The sequence below is a fragment of the Oncorhynchus keta genome, chromosome 7, assembly GCF_023373465.1.
Source record: "Oncorhynchus keta strain PuntledgeMale-10-30-2019 chromosome 7, Oket_V2, whole genome shotgun sequence".
Classification (NCBI taxonomy): Eukaryota; Metazoa; Chordata; class Actinopteri; order Salmoniformes; family Salmonidae; genus Oncorhynchus; species Oncorhynchus keta.
Window position 1 is genome coordinate 36,606,569 of NC_068427.1, and position 12,464 is coordinate 36,619,032.

The 12,464-nt window shown below is 41.3% G+C and overlaps 1 long non-coding RNA gene across 1 annotated transcript; it reads left to right on the forward strand.

Annotated features, from left to right (window-relative positions):
* Positions 1–8,377: 8,377 nt before the first annotated feature.
* LOC127931141 (uncharacterized) lies at positions 8,378–9,909 on the forward strand. Its single transcript, XR_008139907.1, has 3 exons — positions 8,378–8,421; positions 8,719–8,850; positions 9,643–9,909. It is a non-coding gene; the product is annotated as an uncharacterized LOC127931141 (long non-coding RNA).
* The last annotated feature ends 2,555 nt before the right edge of the window (positions 9,910–12,464 follow it).

A 12,464-nucleotide genomic window follows, 5' to 3' on the forward strand; every position in this document is an offset into this window, starting at 1 on the left:
ACGTAACCCTAACACAGTTTAACCACAGCCAAACTTAACCCTAACACAGTTTAACCACAGCCAAACGTAACCCTAACACAGTGTAACCACAGCCAAACTTAACCCTAACACAGTTTAACCACAGCCAAACGTAACCCTAACACAGTTTAACCACAGCCAAACTTAACCCGAATCCAGTTTAGTCTCAGCCAAACTTAACCCTAACCCAGTTTAACCTTTGCCAAACTTAACCTGAACCCAGTTTAACCACAGCCAAACGTAACCCTAACACGGTTTAACCACAGCCAAACTTAACCCTAACCCAGTTTAACCACAGCCAAACTTAACCCTAACCCAGTTTAACCACAGCCAAACGTAACCCTAACACAGTTTAACCACAGCCAAACTTAACCCTAACACAGTTTAATCTCCACCAAACTTAACCTTAACACAGTTTAACCTCAACCAAATGTAACCCTAACCCAGTTTAACCTCAGCCAAACTTAACCCTAACACAGTTTAACCTCAGCCAAACTTAACCTTAACCCAGTTTAGCCTCAGCCAAACTTAACCCTAACACAGTTTAACCACAGCCAAACGTAACCCTAACCCAGTTTAACCACAGCCAAACGTAACCCTAACACAGTTTAACTACAGCCAAACTTTACCCTTACCCAGTTTAACCACAGCCAAACGTAACCCTAACCCAGTTTAACCACAGCCAAACGTAACCCTAACACAGTTTAACCACAGCCAAACTTAACCCTAACACAGTTTAACCACAGCCAAACGTAACCCTAACACAGTTTAACCACAGCCAAACGTAACCCTAACACAGTTTAACCTCAGCCAAACTTAAACCTAACACAGTTTAACCACTGCCAAACTTAACCCTTACCCAGTTTAACCTCAGCCAAACTGAACCCTAACACAGTTTAACCTCAGCCAAACTGAACCCTAACACAGTTTAACCTCAGCCAAACTTAAACCTAACACAGTTTAACCTCAGCCAAACTGAACCCTAACCCAGTTTAACCTCAGCCAAACTTAACCCTAACCCAGTTTAACCTCAGCCAAACTTAACCCTAACCCAGTTTAACCACAGCCAAACTTAACCCTAACCCAGTTTAACCACAGCCAAACTTAACCCTAACACAGTTTAACCACAGCCAAACGTAACCCTAACCCAGTTTAACCACAGCCAAACGTAACCCTAACACAGTTTAACCACAGCCAAACTTAACCCTAACCCAGTTTAACCACAGCCAAACGTAACCCTAACACAGTTTAACCACAGCCAAACGTAACCCTAACACAGTTTAACCACAGCCAAACGTAACCCTAACACAGTTTAACCACAGCCAAACATAACCCTAACACAGTTTAACCACAGCCAAACTTAACCCTAACACAGTTTAACCACAGCCAAACTTAACCCTAACACAGTTTAACCACAGCCAAACTTAACCCGAACCCAGTTTAACCACAGCCAAACTTAACCCTAACACAGTTTAACCTCAACCAAACTTAACCTTAACACAGTTTAACCTCAACCAAATGTAACCCTAACCCAGTTTAACCACAGCCAAACGTAACCCTAACACAGTTTAACCACAGCCAAACGTAACACTAACACAGTTTAACCTCAGCCAAACTTAACCCTAACACAGTTTAACCTCAACCAAACTTAACCTTAACACAGTTTAACCTCAACCAAATGTAACCCTAACCCAGTTTAACCACAGCCAAACGTAACCCTAACACAGTTTAACCACAGCCAAACTTAACCCTAACCCAGTTTAACCACAGCCAAACTTACCCCTAACACAGTTTAACCTCAGCCAAACTTAACCCTAACACAGTTTAACCTCAACCAAACTTAACCTTAACACAGTTTAACCTCAACCAAATGTAACCCTAACCCAGTTTAACCTCAGCCAAACTTAACCCTAACCCAGTTTAATCACAGCCAAACTTAACCCTAACCCAGTTTAACCTCAGCCAAACTTAACCCTCACCCAGTTTAACCACAGCCAAACGTAACCCTAACCCAGTTTAACCACAGCCAAACGTAACCCTAACACAGTTTAACCACAGCCAAACTTAACCCTAACCCAGTTTAACCACAGCCAAACGTAACCCTAACACAGTTTAACCACAGCCAAACTTAACCCTAACCCAGTTTAACCACAGCCAAACGTAACCCTAACCCAGTTTAACCACAGCCAAACGTAACCCTAACACAGTTTAACCACAGCCAAACGTAACCCTAACACAGTTTAACCTCAGCCAAACTTAACCCTTACCCAGTTTAACCTCAGCCAAACTGGACCCTAACACAGTTTAACCTCAGCCAAACTGAACCCTAACACAGTTTAACCTCAGCCAAACGTAACCCTTACCCAGTTTAACCTCAGCCAAACTGAACCCTAACCCAGTTTTACCTCAGGCAAACTTAACCCTAAACCCAGTTTAGCCTCAGCCAAACTTAACCCTAACCCAGTTTAACCTCAGCCAAACTTAACCCTAACCCAGATTAACCACAGCCAAACGTAACCCTAACCCAGATTAACCACAGCCAAACTTCACCCTAACCCAGTTTAACCACAACCAAACTTAACCCTAACACAGTTTAACCACAGCCAAACGTAACCCTAACCCAGTTTAACCACAGCCAAACTTAACCCTAACACAGTTTAACCACATCCAAACGTAACCCTAACCCAGTTTAACCACAGCCAAACGTAACCCTAACACAGTTTAACCACAGCCAAACTTAACCCTAACACAGTTTAACCACATCCAAACGTAACCCTAACCCAGTTTAACCACAGCCAAACGTAACCCTAACACAGTTTAACCTCAGCCAAACTGAACCCTAACACAGTTTAACCTCAGCCAAACTTAACCCTAACACAGTTTAACCTCAGCCAACCTTAACCCTAACACAGTTTAACCTCAACCAACCTTAACCCTAACACAGTTTAACCTCAGCCAACCTTAACCCTAACACAGTTTAACCTCAGCCAACCTTAACCCTAACACAGTTTAACCTCAGCCAACCTTAACCCTAACACAGTTTAACCTCAGCCAACCTTAACCCTAACACAGTTTAACCTCAGCCAACCTTAACCCTAACACAGTTTAACCTCAACCAAACTTAACCCTTACCCAGTTTAACCTCAGCCAAACTGAACCCTAACACAGTTTAACCTCAGCCAAACTGAACCCTAACCCAAATATCCAGTTCCTTCCTGCGTGTTGTGACTCATTTAAAACATCTGTAATAACAGTATACACTCAGTATACAAAACATTAAGAACACTTACTCTGACCAGGTGAATCCAGATGAAGCTTTGCTCCCAACTTCGCTTGGTTTTTCACACAACAGTTTCCCGTGTGCATCAAGAATAGTCCACCACCCAAAGGACATCCAGCCAACTTGAAACAACGGTGGGAAGCATTGGAGTTAGTATGGGCCAGCATCCCTGTGGAATGCTTGACACCTTGTAGAGTCCATGACCCAACGAATTGAGGCTGAGCTAAGGGCAAAATGGGGGGGAGGGGTGCAACTGAACATTAGGAAGATATTCCTAATGTTTGGTATACTCAGTGTAGTCTAGGATTTTAGGTAGATTCCCTCAATAGGAAGTATGCGTGTGCATTCTTAGCCCAGGCTTCAGAGGATCATCAGGGTCATCTCACTGCTGCCGCTGATACAGACTTGTCTCTCTCTGTATTTCACCCCAAGATGCCCCTCACCTTCACCTCTCCCATACACACGTACACACCTCCACCTGGTCCCTCTGCTCATAAGACACGGAACAGTTCCTTACCTCCTTATCAATGATAGTGAGGATGGCCATCAAACTGCCATGGTAAACATGTTGCATTTAATTTTGTTATATCCTAAATACAGACACCAAACACATGTTGAATCCTAAACAATGAGAGCCTACTGACTCAATCTATAACAGAGTAGAATCCCTCTACAGTAGTAGAAATGTAAAGTACATTTGCAGGAATGTATGTGTGTGTATTGTATATACATTATATGTCCTATAGATGTGGACATTCTCCAAGTGTAAAATCTCCATGTGTACATTCTCCAAGTGTACATTCTCCAAGTGTACATTCTCCAAGTGTTAGCTTTGACTCTGAGAGGGTTGGTGTACTTAAGAGTCAAAGAATTCAGTAAGTCCTTATTATTCAACACAGTTGTAGTTCCTAAGAAGGTTCCTACTCGCTCTGAAATTCCCATGGCTGTACTCGGCACACAGTGTACTTAACAGAAGAGGGGGGACTGTTTACAATTCAAGCGTCCGCTTCTTTAAACTTCCCTGAATAACAATAATTTAGCTGGTGAGTTTTTACAGTTTAATTTCTTCATTGTGAGGGCATAAACCTTTAATTGTGACTGAGGAAGTTGCTTAATCCAGACAGAAGGAAGCTGAGCTCAGAGGCTGAGAGGTGTCAGGGATTTTACTTCCTGAGGCCACAGTTTAGTTTACCCTTTTCTCTCTCTCTCTCCCTCTCTCTCTCTCTCTCTCTCTCTCTCTCTCTCTCTCTCTCTCTCTCTCTCTCATCGCCCTCTCTCTTACTCTCTCTCTCATCTACATTGGCGTGCGAAAGTATTCACCTCCCTTGGCAGTTTTCCTATTTTGTTGCCTTACAACCTGGAAATAAAATAGTTTTTTGGGGGGGTTGTATCATTTGATTTACACAACATGCCTAACATTTTGGAGATGCAAAATATGTTTTATTATGAAACAAACAAGAAATAAGACAAGAATACTGAAAACCTGAGCATGCATAACTACTCATCCCCCAAAAGTCAATATTTCATAGAGCCACCTTTTACAGCAATTAAAGCTGCAAGTCTCTTGGGGTATGTTTCTATAAGCTCAGTACATCTAGCCACTGGGATTTCTGCCCATTCTTCAAGGCAAAACTGCTCCAGCCATTTCAAATAGGATGGGTTCTGCAAGTGTACAGCAATATTTAAGTCATACCACAGATTCTCAATTGGAATGAGGTCTGGGCTTTGACTAGGCCTTTCCAAGACATTTAAATGTTTCCCCTTAAACCACTTGAGTGTTGCCTCAGCAGTATGCTTAGGGTCATTGTCCTGCTGGAAAGTGAACCTCTGTCCCTGTCTCAAATCTCTGGAAGACTGAAACAGGTTTCCCTCAAGAATTTCCCTGTATTTAAGGCCATCCATCATTCCTTAAATTCTGACCAATTTCCCAGTTTCTGCCAATATAAAACATCCCCACAGCATGATGCTACCACCACCATGCTTCACTGTGGGGATGGTGTTCTCGTTGTGATGATAGGTGCTGGGTTTGCGCCAGACATAGCATTTTCCTTGATGGCCAAAAAGCAACATTTTTGTCTCACCTTTTGGCAAACACCAAACGCGTTTGCTTATTTTTTCTTTAAGCAATGGCTTTTTTTCTGGCCACTCTTCCGTAAAGCCCAGCTCTTGTGGAGTGTACAGCTTAAAGTGGTCCTATGGACAGATACTCCAATCTCCGCTGTGGAGCTTTGCAGCTCCTCCTTCTTGGCAGGTTTGTTGTGGTGACATATTCTTTCCACTTTTTAATAATGGATTTAACGGTGCTCCGTGGTATGTTCAAAGTTTCAGATATTTTTTTATAACCCAACCCTGATCTGTACTTCTCCACATCTTTGTCCCTAACCTGTTTGGAGAGCTCCTTGGTCTTCATGGTGCCACTTGCTTGATGGTGCCCCTTGCTTTGTGGTGTTGCAGACTCTGGGGACTTTCAGATCCGGTGTATATATACTGAGATCATGTGACAGATCATGTGACACTTAGATTGCACACAGGTGGACTTTATTTAACTAATTATGTGACTTCTGAAGGTCATTGGTTGCACCAGATCTTATTTAGGGGTTTATAGCAAAGGGGCTGAATACATATGTACGCACCTCTTTTCATTTTATTTTTATTTATTTTTATTTTTTGGAAACATTCATTTTTTTCATTTCACTTCACCAATTTGGACTATTTTGTGTATGTCCATTACATGAAATCCAAATAAAAATCTATTTAAATTAAAGGTTGTAATGCAACAAAATAGGAAAAACGCCAAGGGGATGAATACTTTTGCAAGGTACTGTATCTAATCTCTCTATGCTCCAGGTAATATTTCCTCTAGGCCAGTCAGGCCAGTCTCTCTCTGCTGGTGGAGACAGGGAGGCGTCTGGGCCTGGAGGACCCGTGAGGGAGCCAGTCAGGGGCTGCCAACAGCCGAGCAAACAACATGCATGCAGCCTGTAGGAACATAGAGCCAGAGCTATCCCAATACTACTCCATGGCTGATCACGCCATTACCACATACTGGACTGTCCAGTGCAGGGTTCTATTTCAGTTCAAGCCCCAAGGACAATTCGAATTGGAGGTGGAATTTCAGTCTTATTCGTTCTGACTGAATTGACCCTAACTCTGATCTAGTTTATCACAGTGCCATCCGTTTTGTCACTAAAGCACCTTATACCACCCACCACTGTGACTTGTACGCTCTAGTCGGCTGGCCCTCGCTACATATTCGTCACCAGACCCACTGGCTCCAGGTCATCTACAAGTCCATGCTAGGTAAAGCTCCGCCTTTTCTCAGTTCACTGGTCACGATGGCAACACCCATCCGTAGCACGCGCTCCAGCAGGTGTATCTCACTGATCATCCCTAAAGCCAACACCTCATTTGGCCGCCTTTCGTTCCAGTTCTCTGCTGCCTGTGACTGGAACGAATTGCAAAAATTGCTGAAGTTGGAGACTTTTATCTCCCTCACCAACTTCAAACATCTGGTATCTGAGCAGCTAACCGATCGCTGCAACTGTACATAGTCTATCGGCAAATAGCCCACCCATTTTTACCTACCTCATCCCCATACTGTTTTTATTTATTTACCTTTCTGCTCTTTTGCACACCAATATCTCTACCTGTACATGACCATCTGATCTTTTATCACTCCAGTGTTAATCTGCAAAATTGTAATTATTCGCCTACCTCATGCCTTTTGCACACATTGTATATAGACTCCCCCTTTTTTTTCTTCCTATTGTGTTATTGACTTGTTAATTGTTTACTCCATGTGTAACTCTGTGTTGTCTGCTCACACTGCTATGCTTTATCTTGGCCAGGTCGCAGTTGCAAATGAGAACTTGTTCTCAACTAGCCTACCTGGTTAAATAAAGGTGTTCTCAACTAGCCTACCTGGTTAAATAAAGGTGTTATCAACTAGCCTACCTGGTTAAATAAAGGTGTTCTCAACTAGCCTACCTGGTTAAATAAAGGTGTTCTCAACTAGCCTACCTGGTTAAATAAAGGTGTTCTCAACTAGCCTACCTGGTTAAATAAAGGTGTTCTCAACTAGCCTACCTGGTTAAATAAAGGTGTTCTCAACTAGCCTACCTGGTTAAATAAAGGTGTTCTCAACTAGCCTACCTGGTTAAATAAAGGTGTTCTCAACTAGCCTACCTGGTTAAATAAAGGTGTTATCAACTAGCCTACCTGGTTAAATAAAGGTGTTCTCAACTAGCCTACCTGGTTAAATAAAGGTGTTCTCAACTAGCCTACCTGGTTAAATAAAGGTGTTCTCAACTAGCCTACCTGGTTAAATAAAGGTGTTCTCAACTAGCCTACCTGGTTAAATAAAGGTGTTCTCAACTAGCCTACCTGGTTAAATAAAGGTGTTCTCAACTAGCCTACCTGGTTAAATAAAGGTGTTCTCAACTAGCCTACCTGGTTAAATAAAGGTGTTCTCAACTAGCCTACCTGGTTAAATAAAGGTGTTCTCAACTAGCCTACCTGGTTAAATAAAGGTGTTCTCAACTAGCCTACCTGGTTAAATAAAGGTGTTCTCAACTAGCCTACCTGGTTAAATAAAGGTGTTCTCAACTAGCCTACCTGGTTAAATAAAGGTGTTCTCAACTAGCCTACCTGGTTAAATAAAGGTGTTCTCAACTAGCCTACCTGGTTAAATAAAGGTGTTCTCAACTAGCCTACCTGGTTAAATAAAGGTGTTATCAACTAGCCTACCTGGTTAAATAAAGGTGTTCTCAACTAGCCTACCTGGTTAAATAAAGGTGTTATCAACTGGCCTACCTGGTTAAATAAAGGTGTTCTCAACTAGCCTACCTGGTTAAATAAAGGTGTTCTCAACTAGCCTACCTGGTTTAATAAAGGTGTTATCAACTAGCCTACCTGGTTAAATAAAGGTGTTCTCAACTAGCCTACCTGGTTAAATAAAGGTGTTATCAACTAGCCTACCTGGTTAAATAAAGGTGTTCTCCACTGGCCTCCCTGATTAAATAAAGGTGTTCTCAACTAGCCTACCTGGTTAAATAAAGGTGTTCTCAACTAGCCTACCTGGTTAAATAAAGGTGTTCTCAACTAGCCTACCTGGTTAAATAAAGGTGTTCTCAACTAGCCTACCTGGTTAAATAAAGGTGATCTCAACTAGCCTCCCTGGTTAAATAAAGGTGTTCTCAACTAGCCTACCTGGTTAAATAAAGGTGATCTCAACTAGCCTACCTGGTTAAATAAAGGTGTTATCAACTAGCCTACCTGGTTAAATAAAGGTGTTCTCAACTAGCCTACCTGGTTAAATAAAGGTGATCTCAACTAGCCTACCTGGTTAAATAAAGGTGTTCTCAACTAGCCTACCTGGTTAAATAAAGGTGATCTCAACTAGCCTCCCTGGTTAAATAAAGGTGTTCTCAACTAGCCTACCTGGTTAAATAAAGGTGATCTCAACTAGCCTACCTGGTTAAATAAAGGTGTTCTCAACTAGCCTACCTGGTTAAATAAAGGTGATCTCAACTAGCCTACCTGGTTAAATAAAGGTGATCTCAACTAGCCTACCTGGTTAAATAAAGGTGATCTCAACTAGCCTACCTGGTTAAATAAAGGTGATCTCAACTAGCCTACCTGGTTAAATAAAGGTGTTCTCAACTAGCCTACCTGGTTAAATAAAGGTGTTCTCAACTAGCCTACCTGGTTAAATAAAGGTGTTCTCAACTAGCCTACCTGGTTAAATAAAGGTGTTCTCAACTAGCCTACCTGGTTAAATAAAGGTGTTATCAACTAGCCTACCTGGTTAAATAAAGGTGTTCTCAACTAGCCTACCTGGTTAAATAAAGGTGTTCTCAACTAGCCTACCTGGTTAAATAAAGGTGTTCTCAACTAGCCTACCTGGTTAAATAAAGGTGTTCTCAACTAGCCTACCTGGTTAAATAAAGGTGTTCTCAACTAGCCTACCTGGTTAAATAAAGGTGTTCTCAACTAGCCTACCTGGTTAAATAAAGGTGTTCTCAACTAGCCTACCTGGTTAAATAAAGGTGTTCTCAACTAGCCTCCCTGGTTAAATAAAGGTGATCTCAACTAGCCTCCCTGGTTAAATAAAGGTGTTCTCAACTAGCCTACCTGGTTAAATAAAGGTGATCTCAACTAGCCTACCTGGTTAAATAAAGGTGTTATCAACTAGCCTACCTGGTTAAATAAAGGTGTTATCAACTAGCCTACCTGGTTAAATAAAGGTGATCTCAACTAGCCTACCTGGTTAAATAAAGGTGTTCTCAACTAGCCTACCTGGTTAAATAAAGGTGATCTCAACTAGCCTCCCTGGTTAAATAAAGGTGTTCTCAACTAGCCTACCTGGTTAAATAAAGGTGATCTCAACTAGCCTACCTGGTTAAATAAAGGTGTTCTCAACTAGCCTACCTGGTTAAATAAAGGTGATCTCAACTAGCCTACCTGGTTAAATAAAGGTGATCTCAACTAGCCTACCTGGTTAAATAAAGGTGATCTCAACTAGCCTACCTGGTTAAATAAAGGTGATCTCAACTAGCCTACCTGGTTAAATAAAGGTGTTCTCAACTAGCCTACCTGGTTAAATAAAGGTGTTCTCAACTAGCCTACCTGGTTAAATAAAGGTGTTCTCAACTAGCCTACCTGGTTAAATAAAGGTGTTCTCAACTAGCCTACCTGGTTAAATAAAGGTGTTCTCAACTAGCCTACCTGGTTAAATAAAGGTGTTATCAACTAGCCTACCTGGTTAAATAAAGGTGTTATCAACTAGCCTACCTGGTTAAATAAAGGTGTTCTCAACTAGCCTACCTGGTTAAATAAAGGTGTTCTCAACTAGCCTACCTGGTTAAATAAAGGTGTTCTCAACTAGCCTACCTGGTTAAATAAAGGTGTTCTCAACTAGCCTACCTGGTTAAATAAAGGTGTTCTCAACTAGCCTACCTGGTTAAATAAAGGTGTTCTCAACTAGCCTACCTGGTTAAATAAAGGTGTTCTCAACTAGCCTACCTGGTTAAATAAAGGTGTTCTCAACTAGCCTACCTGGTTAAATAAAGGTGTTCTCAACTAGCCTACCTGGTTAAATAAAGGTGTTCTCAACTAGCCTACCTGGTTAAATAAAGGTGTTCTCAACTAGCCTACCTGGTTAAATAAAGGTGTTCTCAACTAGCCTACCTGGTTAAATAAAGGTGTTCTCAACTAGCCTACCTGGTTAAATAAAGGTGTTCTCAACTAGCCTACCTGGTTAAATAAAGGTGATCTCAACTAGCCTACCTGGTTAAATAAAGGTGTTCTCAACTAGCCTACCTGGTTAAATAAAGGTGTTCTCAACTAGCCTCCCTGGTTAAATAAAGGTGTTCTCAACTAGCCTACCTGGTTAAATAAAGGTGTTCTCAACTAGCCTACCTGGTTAAATAAAGGTGTTCTCAACTAGCCTACCTGGTTAAATAAAGGTGTTCTCAACTAGCCTACCTGGTTAAATAAAGGTGTTCTCAACTAGCCTACCAGGTTAAATAAAGGTGTTCTCAACTAGCCTCCCTGGTTAAATAAAGGTGTTCTCAACTAGCCTACCTGGTTAAATAAAGGTGTTCTCAACTAGCCTACCTGGTTAAATAAAGGTGTTCTCAACTAGCCTACCTGGTTAAATAAAGGTGTTCTCAACTAGCCTACCTGGTTAAATAAAGGTGTTCTCAACTAGCCTACCTGGTTAAATAAAGGTGTTCTCAACTAGCCTACCTGGTTAAATAAAGGTGTTCTCAACTAGCCTACCTGGTTAAATAAAGGTGTTCTCAACTAGCCTACCTGGTTAAATAAAGGTGTTCTCAACTAGCCTCCCTGGTTAAATAAAGGTGTTCTCAACTAGCCTACCTGGTTAAATAAAGGTGTTCTCAACTAGCCTACCTGGTTAAATAAAGGTGTTCTCAACTAGCCTCCCTGGTTAAATAAAGGTGTTCTCAACTAGCCTCCTGGTTAAATAAAGGTGTTCTCAACTAGCCTACCTGGTTAAATAAAGGTGTTCTCAACTAGCCTCCCTGGTTAAATAAAGGTGTTCTCAACTAGCCTACCTGGTTAAATAAAGGTGTTCTCAACTAGCCTACCTGGTTAAATAAAGGTGTTCTCAACTAGCCTACCTGGTTAAATAAAGGTGATCTCAACTAGCCTACCTGGTTAAATAAAGGTGATCTCAACTAGCCTACCTGGTTAAATAAAGGTGTTCTCAACTAGCCTACCTGGTTAAATAAAGGTGTTCTCAACTAGCCTCCCTGGTTAAATAAAGGTGTTCTCAACTAGCCTACCTGGTTAAATAAAGGTGTTCTCAACTAGCCTACCTGGTTAAATAAAGGTGAAATAATAAAATAGTGTGTTCACTGTCCATATGAAGACCAGTGTCACCCTAACAACTTACAAAAGTAGTTTATCCTCCCATTCTGCATTCTCCTATTGGTTTAAAGTGGTAAAACTTTAATTCTGGGGTTAGCTAATTCAAGCTCTAACTGTTATGGGAATAGTGTTTCAGAGGAGTGGGTATGAATTTAAATATCCACTGGATAAATAAATATATTTTATTTTGACAATTTCTTATGAGTGATATTGAATAAATGTGAGAAGAACATCTGTGGAAAATTGTAGGAACAGACCCCGCCACAGGGTTGTGACTTGCAGTATCCCAATTTGTCATTCTTTCTTTGTACATCACAGCAGCTGCAAATGACTTACTACACATGATATCTGACATTTAGCAAGGTCCCTCTGAAGTATCAAAGACTTTCGTTCTTGTCTGCCTGCCAGAAATCAAAAAGTATCATTTTTGTTCACTTTAAAGGTTTTACACAGATTTATTTCATATAGGCTCTAATGGTTTTGTCAGAAAATATAACTTTTAGCAAGTCAAAAGAAACTGTGAATAGTGTTTTGGCAGGTGTGCATACACAGACTAACACTAGACAAGGCTTTGTATGATTCTCTAAATAGGGCCTTGTGTGCCTGTCTGTCTGTTTAGTTAGCTCATGTTCAGGGCAACTCGACACGGCAGCTTGTCAGACCTGTAGAGACACTATAATTGCCCTCAACTCCCTAAGAAAACCACGTTTGACTCAATACGAAACGTTTTCAATTGACACAACTCAGCTCCAATGAGGCCTGAAAACCACAA